At 34.9% G+C, this 23,652-nt stretch overlaps 1 protein-coding gene across 1 annotated transcript in view; it reads right to left on the reverse strand.

The window, feature by feature from the left end:
- LOC136852506 (dipeptidase 1-like) overlaps window positions 1–23,294 on the reverse strand; it is a 252,027-nt gene extending 228,733 nt beyond the window's left edge. The window contains exon 1 of the mRNA XM_067127227.1: window positions 21,926–23,294. The gene's annotated coding sequence lies outside the window, so the exon portion shown is untranslated. The remainder of the gene's footprint in view (window positions 1–21,925) is intronic.
- Window positions 23,295–23,652: the final 358 nt, after the last annotated feature.

Below are 23,652 nucleotides of genomic sequence, written 5' to 3' on the forward strand. Positions count from 1 at the left end.
TAGGATGCGAGGGTGCCTTTGTTTGTGTAGGATGTGAGGCAGCCTGTTGATCGAGAAGAATGGCACACTGTTGATTTTGAGCCCAAAACCCTAAGAATATACATATCCTTCAGTTTACTGTACATTTAGATAACAAATTATCTTAAAATGATTCTATCTGGTCTACTTACTGTTCTGCTATGTGTTTCAGCAAATTTCTATTGTTATCAACAGTAAAAGAACTTCATGTGGTTTTCAGTAAAATTGTCATCTTTCATCGCTTTTGTTTGTATTTTCAGCAAAAATTCTATTCTATCTGTGCTTCGTATGATTTTCAGTGATTCTCTCTCGACATGATTGTGTTTTCAGTAAATTCTATCGAACTCCATGTGGTTTTTCAGTAATAAATTTTCGAAGAATTCTGTTCTAAAATTCCATTCTATTTGTGCTTCATCTGATTTTTCAGTGAAATTGTATCGGCACTTGATAGGATTTTCAGTAAAATTCTATCGACGCTTAATAGATTTTTCAGCAAAATTCTACTTTATCAGAGTTTCATATGGTTTCTCAGTAAAAGTCTATCGCACTTCACAGGATTTTCAGCAAAATTCTGTTCATTGGTACTTGATAGGATTTTCACTCAAATTCTATCGACATTCTGTAGGGTTTTCAGTAGAATCCTATCAGAACTTATAGGGTTTTCAGTAAAATTGTATCGGTACTTAATAGGGTTTTCAGCAAAATTCTATTCTATCGGTACTTAATATGGTTTCCAGTAAAATTCTATCGTCAGAAGCACGGATATGGCTAATTTCAGCCTTCAATAGAATAAAAACTACAGAGGCTAGAGGGCTGCAATTTGGTGTGTTTGATGATTGGAGGGTGGATGATCAACATACCAATTTTCAGCCCTCTAGCCTCAATAGTTTTTAAGATCTGTGGGCGGACAGAAAAAAGTGCGGACGGACAGACAAAGCCATCTCAACAGTTTTCTTTTACAGAAAACTAAAAAAGGGACCTTTGTATCAAGGCTTCTTTAACCACTATTCTATATATAAAACAGGTGTCTCTTTTAACCTAAGCTTCAAAGAAAACAAAACGGCTATTTTTACCCTCGACATAATTGAAATCTCGCTTCCGTCCTACGTACAACAGGTGCGTAAACATCGTTAAATTTCACAAATTGGGTTCAAACTACTCCCCTACAAAGTCTTCTTCTCAAGAATTAGGGCTTAATAAAGATGGAAGAAAAAAAAGGCCTTCAATCTGAACTGATCATCTTATAAAATGGGAAACTGTTGACAGTTTCGGAAATCAGGGAATGATTTCATTTTTGTGAGATTTTTTCATCATTTTGTAGCTTCTACAAATTAAGCAAAATTCAGTTTTGTTTTTGTGGAACAAAAATTGCGCTCAGATTATTGATTCAAGTGGCACATACATCTGTTGTTATTATTATTATTATTATTATTATTATTATTATTATTATTATTATTATTATTATTATTATTATTATTATTTATTTTTGTCTATCACAATCATCCTATTCGACTGGAGTGGTTTTTATAGTGTGAGTTCCAGGTTGCATCCACTCCTTGAGTCCATCACTTTCCTCACTATGTGCGCTATTTCTAGTTGCATGCTCTTCTGCATGATTTCTGGAACTACTTCGGCATCTAGCTTTTCCAGTTTCCTTTCAGGATCTTGGGGGAGTGTTCTATTATTGTGTGTGTGTGTGTGTATTGTATTATTATTGTTATTATTATTATTTCAGAGGATGAACCTTATTCATATGGAATTCAATGAAATAAACCCACATCCAGGGACATTGACTTGGAAATTCAATTTCGAAAATGGTGTTCATTTGAAAGAAGTAACTGAAGGTAATGGGCAATACAGAAGAGAGATCAGTTATTAGAAGAAAAAAGGAATTAACAAATTAAATAAACAGATAAAAATGTAAGTAAATCAATAAGATACAAGGAGAATTGTTGCAGGGTAGTAATGCATTGCAACTTCGCTTGAACTTTTGAAGATTCGAATTGCACTTTACGAAAATAATATACAAACGTGCTGGATTATATTGGCCTTACTCTTGAAGCCAATTGGCAATTAGTGAGGACCCAGTAGATGCTTACATAACATTCCCCTGTAGGAAATAAGGATTTAAACGTCCCTCAGAGAAGACTGAAATCCTGAGACACCTGCCTTGACAGAGCACAGAACCAAATCAAGAATCAAATCAAGGATCAAGTCAAGAATCAAGTCAAGCCACTTCAGAGCTAATGAGAACACTTGGGAGACTTAGCTGTACCCGCCTCACGAGCCAGGCAATACTACATCCGTTGCTTGAAAGAAGAAAACGACACATTTTAGCAGGGAATGAGCGCAGCTCCCAAGGCTTCAATTGCAAGTTGCTTCCAACTCCTGTGGCATTTGCATATTCAACCGCGCTTCCGGGAAGCACAAATGAATCCTCCTGCAGGGTAGTCTGGGGATAAAATAATCCTTCCGCGGTGTAGTGTCTGGAGATAAAAAAAATAATCCTTCAGGATGTCTGCAAGTTTCCTTCCAATTCGCAGCTGCTGGCTAATTTACATAAGTAACGAAGGTTGAAATATCGGATATTTGTGTTCGATAGTTTAATTACTCTGCTTTCAATATGTTGGAGTTATTACTTGTTACGACAGCTTAATTTTTTTTTCTTACTTTCAATTGATAGTTAATGACTTAGATTTGTGATAGATGCTTTGCTGTGTAATCAATATGAGAGGAATTCTTATTTTTACTTTAACTCTTTGTGATATAGATATTTGCTTAATCTTCATAAGAAAGATTCTTGCGTATCCATAAATAGAATTTTATTCAAAGATACTATATCATCATATGTATATTACTACAAGTCTTCTTCCAATAAAAAATCGAAGCCTTTAAGATTTCAGGTGGTCTATACACGTGTTGAGAATGGGAGAGGCAGATTTTGTCTGAAAATATTATATTGTAATAAGGGACTAAGATGGCCTGTGTATGTGGTAAGAACGGGAGAGAAGTTTGTTAGAAAATAATATATTGGAAATGAGTGACTGAGATGGTTTGTTTATGTAGTGAGAACTTGAGAGAGAGAAGTTTGTTAGAAAATAATATACAAGAAATAAGAGATTGAGAGGATTAACATGGTCTGTGTATGTGGTGGGAATGGAAGAGAAGCCAATTAGGTAGCAAATAATAAGATAAATGGATTAGAGTGAATCAGCATAACAAGGCAAAATAATAAGACAAAGAAGTACAGAGAAATTGACACACAAACCAAGAAATACGGACAAAAATTATAAGAAACATGTAACTTGGGGACTCCCAAGAGGATTAAGATGGTCTGTATATGTGATGAGAATGGAAGAGACGCCAGTTAATTAGCAAATAATAAGATAGAAATGGAGTTGGAAATTGAATAAGTATACCAAAGACCCAAAATAATGAGACAAAGAGCACAAATGGTGCCCTGAAACCCAAGAAATAGAGACAAGAAATTATAAGAAACATATAACTTGGAGACTCCCAACAGCATTAAGATGGTCTGTATATGTGGTGAGAATGGAAGAGAAGCCAATTAAGTAGCAAATAATAAGATAGAAATGGAGTTGGAAATTGAATCAATAGAACAAAGACCCAAAATAATGAGACAAAGAGCACAAATGGCGCCCTGAAACCCAAGAAACAGAGACAAGAAATTATGAGAAACATATAACTTGGAGACTCCCGAGAAACCCGCTGACAGATCATCTTTACTCAAAGAGAGCTTCCCAAACTTTAGTAGCACCATTGTCGCGGAAATGGGTTCACCTAATTCGAGGTAATTAAATGAAGAGTGTTTTATCCGATTTCCCACATTAGACGCTCCATTTAACTCCCGCTTATTAATCTCGCTAATATGAGCAGCGCCGGTGGAAATATATATAGTCTTTACAGAAGAAGGGATTCGGGGGTTAATATTATAATAGAATTGCTGTAGGTGAGAGAAGGTATGTTTAGGAGAAAACTTTTAATTTAATTTAGTTTTTGTTACGTATATTAAGGAAGAACTTTGTTGAAATATAATAATAATATTGCAGTCCGTGAAAGGTGTACTTAGGAAAATTATTTTAGTTTTCTGTAAAAAGAAAACTATTGCATAAACTTTGTCTGTCCCGTCACTTTCTGCCTCTTTCTGTCCGCCCTCCAGGTCTTAAAACTACTGAGGGCTCAGGCTTGCAAATTGGTATGATCATCCACCCTCCAATCATCAAACATACCAAATTGCAACCCTGTAGCCTCAGTTGTTTTTACTTTATTTAAGGTTAAAGTTAGCTGTAATCGTGCTTCTAGGGACGATATAGGATAGGCCACCACCGGGCCGTGGTTAGAGAGTCATGGGCCGCGGCTCATACAGCATTATACCGAGACTACCGAAAGACAGATCTATTTTCAGTGGCCTTGATTATACGCTGTAGCGACTGTACAGAAAACTCGATTGCGCCGAAGAAACTTCGGCGTATATTTTACTTGTTTACTTTTAATTTAGTTATTGTTACATATTTTTAAGGAAAGGATTTTGTTAAATATTATTATATTAATAGATTTGCAGTTTTTTTTTTTTAGAAATTCTAGCGCTCAAACGAAAGTTCTTATATTTTGATCTGTGTATTTATTAATTTATCAACATATTTTTTCTATTCTAGTAACTGATTTCATCTTTCTGTATTTCCTCTTACCTTCTGTTACTTCTTGCAAATGAACTCTAATATTCTTTGGAGGCTTGAATTTCAAGTCAGTGGCCCCAGTATGTGGGCTTGTTCCATATGAATAGGGTTCATCTCCTGAATAATAATAATAATAATGATGATAATAATAATAGCTATACGTTTAATATTCACAGGTGATTCCAGGTGCCTGTAACGAAGAAGATATTTCTAAATACAATAATCGTTTTTATTTTATCTCTCTCTCTCTCTCTCTCTCTCTCTCTCTCTCTCTCTCTCTCTCTCTCTCTCTCTCTCTTTTATTCAAAGGTAATTCCAGGTTATTATAACGAATGAAAGATTTTCTAAGTACAATAAGCGTTCTCTCTCTCTCTCTCTCTCTCTCTCTCTCTCTCTCTCTCTCTCTCTCTCTCTCTCTCTCTCTATTCTTATTATTCAAGGTAATTCAGGTTAATATAACTTGAATGAAAGATTTTCTAAGTACAATGCGTTTCTCCTCTCTCTCTCTCTCTCTCTCTCTCTCTCTCTCTCTCTCTCTCTCTCTCTCTCTCGTGAATGAATTATGGATATGTCGGGGCGTGGAATGTACAAAGTGTTGTGTGGGAAAGTCTCTCTCTCTCTCTCTCTCTCTCTCTCTCTCTCTCTCTCTCTCTCTCTCTCTCTCTCTCTCTCTCTCTCTGCAGCAAATCGCTGAAGCCTTGCCTACACACTATGTGCAGACATTTGTACGTGTCTTAATATCCGTGCATGTGTCTTACGTACGTGTTTATGTCCGTGCATGTCTGTGTGTGTCTTCTCTTAAAAAAGAAGACAAAAAGACTCGCTTTGTCACTGTTAACAGAATTGTACCACGGACACAAAGGCTCAGGCATAATTGTGGAGGAATGTTCTATAAAATGGAATTTATTTCCAGGCCGTAATATGCAGCCTGGGCCTGTTTCTGTCAAGGTTGTACGTCGGGTGTTGGCAGTGCAATTGTTCCTTGTGTTTCTGTGAATTATTATTATTATTATTATTATTATTATTATTATTATTATTATTATTATTATTATTATTATTATTATTATTCTGTTAAAGAGAATGGCAGCATAAAAAAACAAATTGTTATCATTCACTGATAACCAGTTATTTAGTGTAATATAAAGAAAAATTATAAAAAAAAGAAATTATCATTCACTGATCACCAAATTATTTAATGTAACATAAAGAAAAATTATGAGAAAATAATTTTTATCACTCACAGATAACTAAATTATGTAACATCAAGAAAAATTATGAAAAATTACTTTTATGTTTCAGGAATAACCAAACTATTTAATGCAATATAAAGAAAAATCACAAAAAAAGAAATTGTTATCATTCACTGATAACCACAGCACCAGACGGGACCCATCTTCGGATAAAACCCTTGATAGCCGTCAGCGAGTTAGACAGGAGTCCCGTCAAATGAACGGGTGAGTGACAGTCCCACATTTTATTTCCCAGGGTTCTCTGTCTCTGTCTGTCTGTCTCTCTCTCCCCTTTATGACAGATCTGATATCCTTTCCTCCCCACCCCCGTGGGAGTTCAAGTGAACTTGTCAAGTCTGTTTTGGGTGAGAAGTCGAGTTGTCAGGAGTGATGTTTTTGTGTCATGGGATGAGGTGATAAGGTGAGATATGTAGAGAATTATATTTATGTGTTATTTTTTTTATTTGTACGTTGTCGGAGTAATTGGAATAGAATGGAATATAGCATTTAGGCCAAAGGCCAAGCGCTGGGACCTACGAGGTCATTCGGCGCTGAAAAGGGAAATTGAGAGTAAAAGGTTTGAAAGGAAAACCTCGCCGTTGTTTGCAGAGTGAGACAATTCTTGGATTGTTAGGAAAGGGTGGGCAGCAAGATGGAAGAAAGAGAATATGAACGGAGGTACAGTAAGAGGAATGAAAGCTAGGCGCCGAAAGGACGCTGCAAATAACCTCAAGTAATGCCTGCAGTGCACCGCGTGAGGTGCACAGAAGGCACTATTAAAGGTCTGTGGAGATGCTACAGTTATCATGCTTTCTGTCCTAATCTTTGCAAGTTTTAGAGGCAGCGTGTATGTAATTATTTTGTAAAAGAGTTACGGATTTACTAGAAGTGATTAGGTAGCATAAGTAGAGTCTGAAATTTATGCTTTTTATTTGAATGTTTACGAAATAATTAGAAGTTGTCAAAGATTTATGTTGATACTAAAATCAGTATTTAATACATTTTGTCCTAATCTCTTCAAGTTTGATAGGCAACATGTGTCATAATTTACAGAAAAGCTAAGGAATTACTGGAAAGCCTTTTGTCAAATATTCCCTTGAAATTGACCTCTTCCCCTCCAATATTATAACCGTGGAAAAAAATCTCTCTTTCAAGAATTATTTTTCATTCTTTCATTATCGAAAACTATGATTATAGCCCAAATTATAACGTATCATTCTCCTTATGTAGGTTCCAGCAGTTATGTCATCATTGCCATATAGTTTAAGTTAGGATTCCCCATTGCATTGTCATTCATTTTGGTAAGATTTTGCGTAAATGAAAGCAGCATTTTATAACTTACAATTTTTTCAATTATTTGAAATTGTGCATTACCTGATAATCGCTATGGGATGCCAATATACTCGCTATCATTTGCATGCAACAATGACACAATTTTAGTTCATTATTGTTGAGCCAATATATTTCCTATCATTTGCATGCAACAATGACAAATTTTAGTTCATTATTGTTGAGCCAGTATAATCCCTATCATTTGCATGCAACAGTGACACAATTTTAGTTCATTACTGTTGATTTCATAATTATTTTGCCATACTTAGGGCAAGATATTAATTAGATTAACTATGGTGCCAGCATCCATATCATTAGCGGGTAAAGTGCTTTATAAAATACAGAGATTCAGATAAAAATGTCTATATGGAAAGTACAGGTAGTTACTGTTGTTATCACTTTGTAACAAATGCTACGTGCATTGATGGCGTACCTAAATACAGTGGAAATCCGTAAAATAGCATAGTGATTCAACAAACAATTCAGGTATGGAAAATACAGTTAGTTACAGTTTTTATTATTGCACAACAAAAGCTACAGCACTGATGGTATACGAAAATACAGTGGATATCCGTAAATCCAGGCGATAAAAATAATTGCTGCGTATCTATAAATTTCAGAGTAATAACAGGTAAATTGACGTCACGATGGAAAAATGTTGTAGAGTGAGAGAGAGAGAGAGAGTGAGTTTTCATTTTGTCTGTTAATTTATTTTAGGGAAAATAGACGAGTATTGCAGAGATTTGTGTAAATCATAAAAAATGCTCTGAAAAAATTAGGTGAAATTCTGGCATCAGAATTGCTGTAAAATATGTCCTTATAAAATTTATAATGAAGGTATGATGGAATTTTTTTCATTAACTTTCATTACCGAAAGAGATAATTTTGTATATATTTCGACTGAGAGAGAGAGAGAGAGAGAGAGAGAGAGAGAGAGAGAGAGGAAACTTTCAGTACTGTAAAAGATAACATGAATAGTGTGCATTCTCGACTGAGAGAGAGAGAGAGAGAGAGAAGATAATATGGAAGAAAGGGGACACAAGCTGAATCTGAACCTTGGGCAGCCTTTATGACCTCGAATTGTTGGAACTCCAGTGAGGGAGCGGACACGTGCCCTAGACCATTCCGTGACGTCATGGAGAGCAGATTTGAGCATTGAATGAGAGTACTGGAAGAGGAGAGTGAAATTATTAAAGTTTCTGATTCCTAGATGCATTTATTAGATTTCTCAGGTATATTTTCATGTTTCTTGTTACGTAGTTAAATATGTTTAAATATTTCTCGTAGTGGTTTGTAAATGTAATTGCTCTTTCATAGAACAGTTTTTTTGTATTAATTAACTGTTTGTCAGTTCAGTGAACAGCAACAAAAAAGTTTTAATGATAATTTCAGTAACAGGAACTGCGTGCATTTTATCAACAGCACTGTAATCGAGTTAACATCAACGTTAACAATTTAACAATCATTCTAAAGGTGTTAATAATATTTAACAATGACATTTTTTATTTCTATACACATTTTAACCCCAACGAAAAAACAAGTCAGCAACAATGCAATTGATTTAACATCAACATTAACAATTTATCAACCATTTTAAAGATGTTAATAATAATTAACAATGTCCTGTCGTCTTCCTCGACATAATTTTAACCCCAAAAAGCAACAAAAAGCAAAAGTCAACAACAGTGCAATTGATTTAACAGCATTAATAATTTAACAACCATTTTAAAAGATGTTAATAATAATTATCAATAACCTGTCGTATTTCTCGACATAATTTTAACCCCAAAAACCAACAGAAAGCAAAAGTTAACAACAATGCAAATGATTTAACAGTCACATCAGCAATCTAGCAATCACTTTAAAGATGTTAATAATAATTGTCAATAACCTGTCGTATTTCTGGACATAATTTTAACCCCAAAAAGCAACGAAGGCAAAAGTTAACAACAAACCAAATGATTTAACATTCACAGCAATCTAACAATCACTTTCAAGATGTTAATAATAATTATCAATGGTGAATCCTATTCATGTGGAACAAGCCCACATACAGGGGCCATTGACTTGAAATTTAAGCTTCCAAAAATTATTATTATTATTATTATTATTATTATTATTATTATTATTATTATTACTATTATTATTACTCAGAAATTATGGCGTTCATTCGAAAGAAGTAACAGATGATAATAGGAAACAGAAAGAGGAGATCAGTTATTAGAAAAACAGGTAAATTAACAAATCAATAAACAAATAAGAATGTAATTAAATATTAAAATGCAAGTTGGATTGTACAAGGGTAGTGATGCAATGCATGTTCCCTTGAACTTCTGAAGTTCCTATTGGATTGCACGCCAGTCAGTTTACCCACAAATGGCGCAGAATGTAATCCTTGACGTAGAGGGGAATTAGGATAATAATTATATCATTTCCCGGAACAGCTGTTTGGTGGAAGGGGGTAATTCACTCCAGGTAATAATCTCAATTATTGTTGGAGCGAATTAAGCCACCAACGTCGCGGTAAATAACAGTTAAAATAAAAATGATAACAGGTTATTTTGTCAGTGTCATTAACCCGAGATATTCCATCGCATCGAATGTCATTCCCCAAAAATAATTAAAATAATTATAAATGGTTCGTCTCATCATTTTGTTAATTATCATTCGCCAATACTGATCGTAATTAGGTCGCCGCCCCCTTTTCTCAGTATCAGGACCCGAAGCTTAATGATGATGATAATTACTTGATGATAATTTGATAACTGCTTAATGATGATTAAGCAAACAAATGGAATTGCCCCCTTAAAAATGACTTTGGCTTCATCGACGGAAAGCTGCCACTTCCCCTGCCCATTCTAGGACATGGCTTCGCCCCCCTCCCCTACCCATTCTGGGACATGACTTCCCCCTCCCCTCCCCTACCGATTTGAGGACATGGCTCCTCTCCCTATACCCATTTTAGGACATGGTTTCCATCCTCCTACCCATTTTAGGATATGTCTTGGCCTACCCATATAGGAAATGGCTTCCCCCTCCCCTCCACTTACTCATTTTAGGACATGGCTTCCTCCCTCCCCTCTACTTACCCATTTTAGGACATGGCTCCCACCTCCCCATACCCATTTTACGACATGGTTCCCCATCCTCCTACCGATTTAAGACATGGCTTCCCTCCCCTAACCATTCTAGGACATGGCTCCCCCTCCCCTCCACTTACCCATTTTGGGACATGGTTATCCCTCCCATACCTATTTTAGGACATGGCTTTTCCTCCCCTAACCATTCAAGGACATGGCTTCCCCTCCCCTCCCCTCCACCTACCCATTTTTGGACATGGCTTCCCCTCCCCATACACATTTTAGGACGTGGCTTCCCCCTCCTCGTACCCATTTCAGGACATTGTCTCCCCCTTCCCTCCTTGTTCTAGGACATGGCTTCCCCCTCTCCACTCTCTCTTTCCCATTCTAGAACATGGCTTCCCCTCCCCATACCCATTTTAGGATGTAGCTTCCCCCTCCTACCCATTTTAGGACATGGCTTCCCCCTCCCCTTACCCATTTCATGGCATGGTTTCCCCCTCTACCCTACCCATTCTAGGACATGGCTTCCCTCTCCCCTACCCATTGTAGGACATGGCTTCCCCCTCCCCTCCTATCCATTTTAGGACATGTCTTTCCCTTCCTCCCTCCCTCACCCATACTCAGACATGGCTTCCTCCTCCCCTTCCCCCTACCCATTCTAGGACATGGTTTTCCCTCCCCCTCCCATGCCATAGTCCCTCTCCCCTGCCCATACCATAGTCCTCCCCCATACCTATTCTCGGACGTGGCTTCCTCCTCCCCTTCCCCCTACCCATTCTAGGACATGGCTTCCCCTTTCCCCTTCCCCCTCCCCCTACCCAATTCATTGCTGCTGATATGCACCGGCGAGGAATCGCTTCCCAATTTAAATAAATTACCAGATGGCTGATGTGCACAGATCATTTAAGCTAATCAAGGGATCAAGTTAATCACGACGTTGTTTGACTTGACATTCATGCGATCAGTACGCTTGTGATCAACTAATTCATGTGATCGGTATAGAGATGATCAGCACGAGATTAGTATATAAGGGAGTGCAGTTATTAGGATGTTTATTGCAATGAAAATTAGCTTTCGTTTCAAAACCTGGACGTTTTTTGTGACTTTTGTTTTAATTTAGTTATGAATGATTATTAAAGAATTATTATTTTTCCCTCAAAGCACAAATACTGAAGAGATGTGAAATATAGCCTCATAGCGTTCTCTCTCTATCTCTCTCTCTCTCTCTCTCTCTCAGAGAAGAGACAGTCAGCATCTGTTTTTATAGTTTACTAGCTGACCAACCTGGTACTGCCTGGGATAACTCTGAATGACAACCGATATACTTTCTCTCTCTCTCTCTCTCTCTCTCTCTCTCTCTCTCTCTCTCTCTCTCTCTCTCTCTCTCAGAGGAGAGACAGTCAGCATCTGTATTTATAGTTTACTAGCTGACCAACCCAGTGATGCCTGGGATAACTCTGAATGACAACCAAAAAACTCTCTCTCTCTCTCTCTCTCTCTCTCTCTCTCTCTCTCTCTCTCTCTCTCTCTCTCTCTCTCTCTCTCTCTCTCAGAGGAGAGACAGTCAGCATCTGTTTTTATAGTTTATTAGCTGAGTAACAGTACTACCTAGGATAACTTTGAATGACAACCGATAAACTCTCTCTCTCTCTCTCTCTCTCAGAGAAGAGACAGTCAGCATCTGTTTTTATAGTTTATTTATGAATAAGGTAAATGGAAGAATATACATTGTATTGAGAAAATATAATCATATACTTAGGATTGTCAACAGAAAATGGAAAAAAAAACAAATTTCCATTAGTGTCTAATAACCTTTAGCTTTCACAGGCAATTTAACTTGTTAAATTGTATATTAATCTTGTTGATTGTACTATAAAAATTGATATTGACTGCCTCTTCCCTGCATTAGAAGAGAGAGAGAGAGAGAGAGAAAGAGAGAGAGAGAAGAAAAGAAAGGAAGAGGACCCTGCAGGGTATATTACATCTCTTTATTAATCGTGCTTTGCACTGAGGAAAAATAAAATTATGCAATATGCGCATTCGGCGTATATTTCTAAAATTCCCAAAAGCAAAAAAAATTCTCGAATGCTCTACTTTAATATTCAGCTCCCAGGAATTTTTTCCATTCTTCTTCCTTGTTTAGATAATACGCCAGTTCCTCGCAGACTCTTCGGCGCCTTTGTTTACAGAAGCTCTCGCCAATCTAGAAAAAAATAAAAAGAGAAAAAAAAACTCCTATTTTCTCTTGCAGCAAGAAAAACAGCGTTAGCTCAGACCCGAAAATCCAAGAGAGTTTTTTTTTTATATCTCCACAGCATGAATATACTCCCACTGGCGCCATTTCTAAGCAGACCTTCTCCAAAGTTCCAGAGGTCCTTTATTCCTCACACCGTTGGACTGTGGAACAGCCTCCCTGAGGATGGCTTGCAATTGGAACCTCAAAAGCTGAAACGAAGATGCAACGCATTGCTCTCCTAAAACAATTCTCCTTTTATTTTAATAATTTACTTATATTTTTATCTGTTTATTATTTTTTTATCTCTCATAACTGATCTCTTCTTTCTGTATTTCCTATTACCTTCTGTTAATTTTGGGAAATTAACACCATATTTTTTGTAAGCTTGAATCTCAAGTCAGTGGCCCATGTGGTGGGCTTGTTCCATATGAGTAGGGTTCATCTTCTTCTTCTTCTTAATAATAATATTAATAATAATAATAATAATAATAATAATAATAATAATAATAATAATAATAATAATAATATTAAATAATAATAATAATAATAATAATAATATTCTTTTGGAGCTTGAATTTCAGGTCAATGGCCCCTGTGGTGGGCTTGTTCCATATGAATAGGGTTCATCTTAATAATAATAATAATAATAATAATAATAATAATAATAATAATAATAATAATAATAATAATAAAAATAATAATAATAATATTTTTGGGCTTGAATTTCAAGTCAATGGCCTATAATTGGCTTCTTCCATATGAATAGGGTTCATCTTCTAATAATAATAATAATAATAATAATAATAATAATAATAATAATAATAATAATAATAATAATTTCTTGGCTTTTCAAATGTATAGGGCTCATCTCCTGAATAGTATTTACGATTCATAAAAATCTCATAATAGCATGAGCCAATAAAATGCCGACGAGGAAATCTTCAGTGGTTTAGATGTAAATAGATATTTTAGAAATATATATAGAAAATATACATTTACACCTACACCGCTGTGGATTTCTTCAGTAATATTAATAATAATAATATCTTCTAAATAATAATAACAATAACAACGCTATTGTTTCTAAGGCTCGCTTTCGGGAGGAAGAAAGGGGAAGAATGTTTACATATTTTGTTCCAGGGTCTAACTAATGGCGGGCGCTTCCTTTCAGCGCTGCAAAAATGATCAAATCCGGGAAACGTTGAACACTGAGGTTTATACGAACCGGAAGGCGCTTGAATAGATAACGGGTAGATAACAAATAGATAACGAGAGAGTCGAGTAATGGGTTGGTTTGGGATCCGGCTTCCTTATGCTCACGAATATTGTATTACTATAGAATCAGGTGTCATTGTAGAGAAAGGAGTGTGATATATATTCATAAATGTATACATCCTTACACAGAAATTGTGTAGGATATTTTCGTAAATGAATTATAAAAGCATTTTGTAATGGTTGATGTTGATGCTATACTGATTTGTGATAGTGAAGAAACCATATATGTATGTATATAACTGTGTGTGTGTGTATATATATAAAATCCACAGAGAGCAAACACTATATATATATATATATATATATAGCTCATATATATATTATATATATATAACACAGTTAAATACATACATATATATATGTATATATACATACATATATATATATATATATATATATATATATATATATATATATATATATATATATATATAAACAAGTAATCTTTCAGGGCCATGCTCACCCTTTCGTGAGCATACCTTATATATTTCTTCGCATTTCCTGCCCCAAGAATATTACGCAAAATCTTTTATATTTTATTTTCTGCCCGAAGAGCGCAACACGAAATCTTTTTCTCCGAAAAAAAAACTAACATCAAATAACGAAAAGGGGTGGAGAAAGTAAAGAGAAAGTAAGGGAAAGAAAAAAAAGTAAAGGAACTCTCGCAGTTTGTAACAAGAGGGAATTAAGTGTAAAAGTGCCGCTTCCGGTCAGGAAGGTTGAAAGAAACAAAAGCGACTCTCTCTCTCTCTCTCTCTCTCTCTCTCTCTCTCTCTCTCTCTCTCTCTCTCTCTCTCTCTCTATACCCCGCCCCCCAACCTCCCTCACCTTTTGGGCCTTTATAAGCCCATGCCCGTGGACCAAAAGTGGCCCATTTGATTTTGAAAGTGGTCCGCTAGAGAAAAATATGTAAACGTATATTTCTCTTTTTTATATACAGTACATCCACACAGGTGGCCCGCGTGACTTTTTGTTTTTCCAAGAGTGGCCCTCAGACTAAACAACACGCACATAGGCATTACACATATACAGTATATACATATACACATGTATGCATGTGTATATATATATATATATATATATATATATATATATATATATATATATATATATATATATATATATATATATATACACTTGCAATATTTGTGCTTTCAGCTGAAATAATTGTAGGAAAGACTTCCCTTTTCAAAGCTAAATAATAATAATAATAATAATAACCTTTGCAGTTTCAAGAAGGTGGCTCTTTGAAAGAACCACACCCCAGACAGTAGAAATTTATTCATTTCCAACTATACAGTGACCTAGCATAATTCCCAGAAAATTACCGAAGTCCGGAAAATAATCCATAAAAATAATCCATAAAAAATAATTCATAAAGAATAATCCAGGAAAGATAATCCAGAAAAATAATCCTTAATACCTTCCATAAAAATAATCCATAAGAAATTATCCATAATACCTTATGCACGTAGAAGGGGTCAGTGGAGGAACAATCCATAAAAATAATCCATAACACTTTCCATAAAAATAACCCATAAGAAATTATCCATAATACCCTATGCACGTATAAGGGGTCAGTGGAGGAACTATCGATAAAAATAATCCATAAAAATAATCCATAAAAAATAATCCATAACCCCTTATGGACTCACAGCAAGAGTACAGTGGTAAGAATATCTGCATAGGAAAAAATGTATAAGCCTGAATGGGCCGGCTTCCATGGAAAGGAGTTTCTGGCCTGGAATACTGGAATCCTCATTGTTGTCTGGTCTGCCTATTCCAGCGCCAACAAAAGACCGGTATGCGGGGGAGATTGACCGTCTCCTGTCCTCCTTCGACCGTTGGAACGGTCACTTGAAGGTGTCTTCGAACTATTATTATTATTATTATTATTATTATTATTATTATTATTATTATTATTATTATTATTATTATTGAGAGATAAACCCTGTTCATCAGAACAAGCATGCAGTATTATTATTATTGTTGTTTGTTGTGTGTGTATTATTATTATTATTGTTGTGTGTATTGAGAGATAAACCCCTGTTCATCCAGAACAAGCATACAGGTATTATTATTATTATTGTTATTATTATTATTATTATTATTATTATTATTATTATTATTATTATTAAGAAGAAGGTGAACCCCCCAATCATATAGAACAAGCCCACCAAAGTGGCCACTGACTTGAAATTCAAGCTTCCAAAGAATATTATGGTGTTCAGTTGAAAGGGGCAACCGAAGGTAATATGGAATGCAGAAAGAATTGATCAGTTATTAGGAAAGAAAATAGATTAATAAATTAATGAATAAATAGATAAAACTGTAAGTAAATTATACAATACAAAGATAATTGCTGTAGGTTAGTAATGCATGTATGTATGTAATTACATATGTATGTTCATAAACAGCATTGATGCGAAAATTTCAAAAAAGAAAAATATTACAAATAAAAGACAAAGCATGAAGCGGTCTTTAAGGTGAAAATAAAAAAAAGAAATATTAGAAAATAGAAAAACAAAATCGCTTTACATTTACTGGACACAGAACTGACTTCAAAAACAAGCAATATAAGTCACGAGAAATAAAATATTTTCGCCACTGTGCAACTTTCTTTTTTCTCCGGCGTCCTGAGCGCACGTGGTATTACCTTCTCAGCATTCCATCTGCATGTGAATGTGGGTGGTTTATAGATATTATATATATATATATATATATATATATATATATATATATATATATATATATATATATATATATATCTTATCTATAGATAGATAGATAAATATTTATATAAATGAAGATAAAGGCCTTTTTATCTTCATATACTATTGTATTACAGTAAAGACATTCATGTATATATATATATATATATATATATATATATATATATATATATATATATATATATATATATATATATATATATATGAAATACTATATATAATTATATACATATATATATATATATAGTGAGGAGAGAGAGAGAGAGAGAGGGAGGACAATTCATGAACAGGACAGATAAATATAGATACAAGTTTTTAAAATAAAAATGAGGCTGTGAAAAGAACCTTCATCTTAAGATACTTGCGGATCACATAACATTAACTGGCGATAGTTAGGAAAAGCAGCAGATACTGGTGAATGGGTTTATAAGAAGGGGGGAAATTACAAACGAATGTGAGCTCGAACAAAGTTGTAGGCGGGAATGAAAGTCAAGAGTATGAATATAAGGGTCAGTCTTTAAAAACTCAGGTGTAGTCTAGTGTCGCCGAGCCGATTTCCGCGGAATAAATTTGGGACTTGACCCTGGTAGGAGAGGAGGAGGAAGAGGGAAGGGGAGGGAGGAGGTAGAAGGGGAGGAGGAGAAAGGGAAGATGGGGAGGGGAGGAGGAGGAGGGAGGAGGGAGAAGGGAGGAGGGAGGAGGGAGGGGGGAAGGGGAGGGGATGAGAAGGAGGAGGGGAAAGGGGAGGGGAGGAGGAGGAGAAGGGAAGATGAAGGGAAGAGGATGAGGAGGAGGGGAGGAGTAGGAGGAGGATAAAGAAGAGAGGAGAGGAGGAGGGGAAGGGAGGACTGGGAGGAGGAAGAGAAGGGGAAGGGGAGGAGGAGGGAAGGAGGAGGGAGGAGGAGGAGGAGGGAGAAAGATGTGGAGGAGGAGTCGGGAGGAGGAGGAGAGGAAGAGGAGGAGAGGGAAGGGGAGGGGGAAGGAAGAAGTAGAGGAAGATGGGGAAGAGGAGGGGAGGAGGAAGAGAAGAGGGGAAGAGGAGGGGAGGGAGAGGAGAGGGAGAGGAAGAGAGGAGGAGGAGGAACTCTCGATCTCATCTCAAAGGAATAATGTCCCCGAATGAGAAATGTAAACAAGAGATGCACCCTTGAGTGCATTGCTTCAGTAATTCCATTGATTGATGCAGTGAGAAGAGAGAGAGAGAGAGAGAGAGAGAGCTGTAGTAGCTGGTGAAAAATAGTTTTCGAAATGGATTGAAAAACTTCACTTTTAGGAATCAGCTTCAGTTATTTGAGTGATGTGATCTCTCTCTGACAGGTTTGAAGTATCTTGAGTACACAGTATTTTAATATTAAAAAAAGTTTGAATTTCTGTATTATTAAGCAGAAAAGAATATTTTGGGATGCATTAGGAGGAGATTAGTATACACTGTATCAGTATATTATTCTGTACCAACTTCAGAATACAAAAAATTTCCACATATCTGCTTTTATAAAAACACCAGTATTTTAAATCAACTTCATAATACAAAAATTCCCCATAAATCTGCTTTTATAAAAACACCAATCTTTTAAATCTTTTGAAGTATGGAACTTTATAGAAATATCATCATATCTGCTCTTATAAAAAACAATTTAAATAATTTCAAAATTCTATTTAGCTGAAGGAATACTTAAATACCAGTGCTCTCTCTCTCTCTCTCTCTCTCTCTCTCTCTCTCTCTCTCTCTCTCTCTCTCTCTCTCTCTCTCTCTCTCTCTCTCTCTCTTATAAAAAAACTAATCTCTTAAATCATTCAAATTTCGGGGAGTTTGTGAAATATCACCATATCTGCTCATATAAAAAACTAATCCCTTAAATCTTTGTAAATTCTGGCGAACTCTACTCTCTCAGGTAGGGCCTAACCTCCGTGAACTCGGAGCTTATCCCAAAAAGAGACTGAAAACCTTTTGCAAAATCTTCTCTGTTTTTCCTCCAAAAATCGAACTTTTTCTCTGAATAATCGTTATCTCTTCCGCTTGTTTTCATACCCTCCTTTTGGGCGAATTCCACTTTATGGTTTCATTCTTTGTGAACTTTAACACTATTACATGGAGGTAGTGGTGGGAAAGACTCTCTCTCTCTCTCTCTCTCTCTCTCTCTCTCTCTCTCTCTCTCTCTCTCTCTCTCGGGTCAAAGAATTATCATTTACTCTTTCTCTTTCTATCGACACGTCAAGGTATTCTGTACTCTCTCTCTCTCGCTCTCTCTCTCTCTCTCTCTCTCTCTCTCTCTCTCTCTCTCTCTCTCACGTCATGCTTTATCATTTACTCTTCGTTCAGGTCTCTCTCTAACACGTCAGCCTCTGTGGGACTCTCTCTCCATCTCTCTCTCTCTCTCTCTCTCTCGTCACTCTCATTTACTCTTCTCTCTCTCTCAAGGTATCTCTCTCTCTCTCTCTCTCTCTCGGTTGCGTTGTGGATACGTTCAGGTGTCTAATGTACCCAGCCATTGTGGGAAACTCTCTCTCTCTCTCTCTCTCTCTCTTCTCTCTCTCTATTTCTAATTAATTCTCTCTCTCTCTCTCTCTCTCTCTCTCTCTCTGTTGCGTTGTGGATACGTTCAGGTGAGGAATATACCCAAGGGCTTATTTATAATTAATTGCTGTTCGTATAAATAATGAAAACTATAGATTCGTCCTTCAGACAAGTTCGTATAATTTTAATAGAGAGAGAGAGACTTCGACGTGTTAAAGAGAGAGAGAGAGAGAGAAAGAGTAAAATATAAAGCATTGACGTGAGAGAGAGAGAGAGAGAGAGAGAGAGAGAGAGAGAGAGAGAGAGAGAGAGAGAGAGAGAGCATATGTCTTTTCCACACGTTGCTAGGTACATTTCACACCTGCACGTATCCGGAACCCATCCGGGAGAGAGAGAGAGAGAGAGAGAGAGAGAGAGAGAGAGAGAGAGAGGAAACACTATCTCGGTCCGTTTTCCTTCTCATTGTCAATTTAGAAAGAGATGGTGCAACATTTTTTACCACTCAAATACAGTAGAATTGTACAAAATCGTGACTTGCAAAACAATTGAATTCTGTATTACATTTTTTTTTTTTTTTTTTTTTGCTTTTTTAGAAATGCAGATATATTTCACAATTGTTTTGTCTCACATGTTCATTTTTTGAAGTTGCTTTCAAATTTATGGTTTTACCAACGGAACTGACTCGCATATATTAACATAAAAATTGTCGACACATTCAACAATTAGCATAGAAATTAATGTGACCTTGAAAATTACATATGATTGCCGTTGAACAGTCATTTGGGTTTTGTCGTTATATTTTAGTTCTTGTACTCAGGCATATTATGTATAAATTATATATATATAATATATATATATATATATATATATATATATATATATATATAAATATATAAATATATATTTATATGTATATATGTGTGTGTGTAATATATATATATATATAGTATATATATATATATATATATATATATATATATATATATATATATATATATATATATATATATATAGATAGATAGAGAGAGAGAGAGAGAGAGAGAGATGTAGTAATTATTTGTAACCAATTTGTATTTTACTTCCGTTTAGAACCATACAAGTATGCAAATACAAACTGCTGTTACAGTAGGGCATTAGCATCTTTGTAACATGTAACAGCAATTAAAATTAAAATCAGCCACCCTTTGTAAGCATTTGCTCTAAATATTAGCATATATTGGAGAGCAGAAAGGGGAAATTGCTCGGACATCCATGTATGTTTGCTGTGTGTAATTCAAGAATGTTTTTCAGTTATAACTTTGTCAATGAATTCTTAAGAATGATAGATGAACAATAATTTTTTTAAAGAATGCTGTGGTATTTGACTGATGTATCAATTGCATTTAATAATTTATGGAAAATTAAGTGAAAGATTTTTTTGGAATAAAATCATTTTTTATTTACAACTTTGTCATTGAATAATTCTGTTCTTAAGAATGGTAGATGAAGAATAATTTTTTAAAGAGTGCTATGATATTTGACCAAAGTATTAATTGTATTTAATAATTTATGAAAAATTAAGTGAAAAAAATTTCTCTAATAAAAATTGTTTTTACTTATAACTTTGTCATTGAATTCATAAGAATGATAGATGAACATTTTTTTAAAAAGAATGATATATTTGACTAATGTATGAATTGCATTTAATAATTTATCAAAAAATTAAGTGGAAGATTTTTTTGGAATAAAAGAATTTTTTACTAATAACTTTGTCATTGAATTCTTAAGAATGATAGATGAACAATAATTTTATTTTGAATGCTATGATATTTGACTTAGGTATTAATTGCATTTAATAATTTATGAAAAATTAATTGAAAAAAATTGTTTTTTATAAATTTTTTTTACTTATAACTTTGTCATTGAATTCTTATGAATGGTGGATGAACAATAAATATTTTTTTTAAAGAATGATGTTGTATTTGACTAATGTATTAATTGCATTTAATAATTTATGAAAAGTTAAGTGAAAGAATTTTTTTGGAGTAAAAGAATTTTTTTACGTATAACTTTGTCATTGAATTTTTGAGAATGATTGATGAAGTAATAACTTTGTCATTGAATTCTTAAAAATGATTGATGAAAAAATAACTTTATCGTTGAATTCTTAAGTGATTGATGAAGGATAGATATTTTTTTAACGAGGCTATAACCTTTGACCAATGCATGAATTCGTTTTGATTCTTTAGTATGAAAAATTAAGTGAAAAAATTTTTTTTTTGCAATATAAGAATGTTTTTGACTTAATAGTTTCATGTCATTGGATTCTTATGAATAACAGATAAAGAATAAATAGTTTCTTTTAAAGAAAGCTGGATGAATTTATTTTAATTATGTAGTTAAAAGAGGAATTAAGTGAGGGAGTTTTTTTTTAATGAAAGAATTTTTTTGACTGTATAATTTAATGTCACTGAATTCTTGAGAATAATAGTGAAAGAATAATTATATGCTTGTAAAAACATTAACGGGCTCACAAATGTATGAATTGCTTTGAATTACTTAGTATGAAAATAAGTGACAACATTTTTTATCTGCTGAAAAATTTAGCAAATTTAGTAATACTTTGATTCTTGTAAATTTTGCAGGGCAAGAAGATAAGAAATTAATTTATTCTTAATGAAACACCATTTATGAATTATTCTGTAATATCTGTATGAACCTGTAATATCTGTATAATCCTAAAATGTACTGTACTTATCTCGTATGGTAGCAAAATATAATTGAAGCTTTTTAGGAAAACCAATGAAGTTCATTACAAGTATTTCTTACCTTTGGGTCGTCACCTTCGAACGTTTTTGTCGTAACTTCACTAAGAAGCTTTTCTTAATCCTCTCCAGTTAACCAGCACGCATCAACACTACAAGAGACTGCATCTCACAGTCCTTAGCTTCCACCAGAAATCTTGGAAATGTATTGAAGTTCTTATTTTACTTCTTCAGAAATCTTGGGAATATATTGAAGTTCTTATTTAACTTCTTCAGAAGTCTTGGAAATAAATGGAAGTTCTTCAGAATTATTGGAAATATATTGAAATCTTGGAAATGTATTCAGGTTCTTTTCTAACTTCATCAGAAACGTTGGAAATATATTCAAGTTCTTCTTTAGCCTCTTCAGAAATCTTGGAAATATCTTGTCTGATTTCCTCAGAAACCTTGTAAATATATTCAAGTTTTTCTTTAACTTTTTCAGAAATCTTGGAAATATATTCAGGTTCTTATTGAGCTACCTCAGAAATCTTGGAAATTCAAGTTCTGCATAAATCTTTAGAATATATTCAAGTTCTTATTTAACTTCTTTAGAAATCTTGGAAATATATTCAAGTCCTTATTTAACTTCTTCCGAAATCTTGGTGAAATATATTCAAGTTCTTGTTGAAAGTCTTCAGAAAATTTATTTAACTTCTTCAGAAATCTTGGAAATATATTCAAGTCCTTATTTAACTTCTTCAGAAATCTTGGAAATACAAACTTAGTCAGAAATCTTGGAAATATATTCAAGTTCTTATTAAACGTCTTCAGAAAATTTATTTAACTTCGTCAGAAACCTTGGGAAATATAAACTTCAGAAATCCTGGAAATATATTCATGTCCTCATTTATGTTCTTCAGAAATCTTGGAAATATATTCAAGTCCTTATTGAACGTCTTCAGAAATCTTATTTAACTTCCTCAGAAATCTTGGAATTATATTCAAGTTCTTGTTTAACTTCTTCAGAAATCTTGGAAATATATTCAAGTCCTTATTGAACTGAGTCCTTATTTAACTTCCCCAGAAATCTTGGAATTATATTCAAGTTCTCATTTAACTTCTTCAGAACCCTTGGAAAATATATTCAAGTTCTTATTGAACGTCTTCAGAAATCTTGGAAACATAAACTTCTTCAGAAATCTTGGAAATATGTTCAAGTTCTTATTTAACTTCTCCAGAAACCTTGGTGAAACATATCCAAGTCCTTACACCGCAAGCAAACGTTCAAAGCCTCGAAGACCCGGCGGTTGAGCGACAACAAACGGAAAAACGTTCTCGCCGAGTGGAACGTTCATAGCACGCCGAGCGAGGTCCCGGAGCTGAATCCAGCATGGACCTTCTCGCAACCACAGCTCAAGCCACACTGAACGCTGCTACTGCTGCTGGAACCTGGGACCTGGAAAGAAGAAGAGCGAGGGAGAGAGAGATAGAGAGAGGACTGCAGCTACTCTACTCCCGCCACCAGCATCAGCAGCATGGAAGTCAACGAGAGGATCCTCATTCTTATACGCCTGCTTTACCTGGTTGACCTGACTGGGTCCACCCATTCCCCATCCCCTAACCCCCTCCCTCCTTCAGCGCATGCGCGCCCTATGGAGACCCTTCCTTCCTCTCTGATGATCTGGCATCATGAAATAACAACGCTGACATAATCGCTCGGGATTAAGCTTCGATAAGGCAAACACTCCAGCGATATTTACTTTAGAAATGAAGGCTAATCCCTCCAGGATAAATAATCTTTTTCTCCTA

This window comes from Macrobrachium rosenbergii, chromosome 1 (genome assembly GCF_040412425.1).
Source record: "Macrobrachium rosenbergii isolate ZJJX-2024 chromosome 1, ASM4041242v1, whole genome shotgun sequence".
Classification (NCBI taxonomy): domain Eukaryota; kingdom Metazoa; phylum Arthropoda; class Malacostraca; order Decapoda; family Palaemonidae; genus Macrobrachium; species Macrobrachium rosenbergii.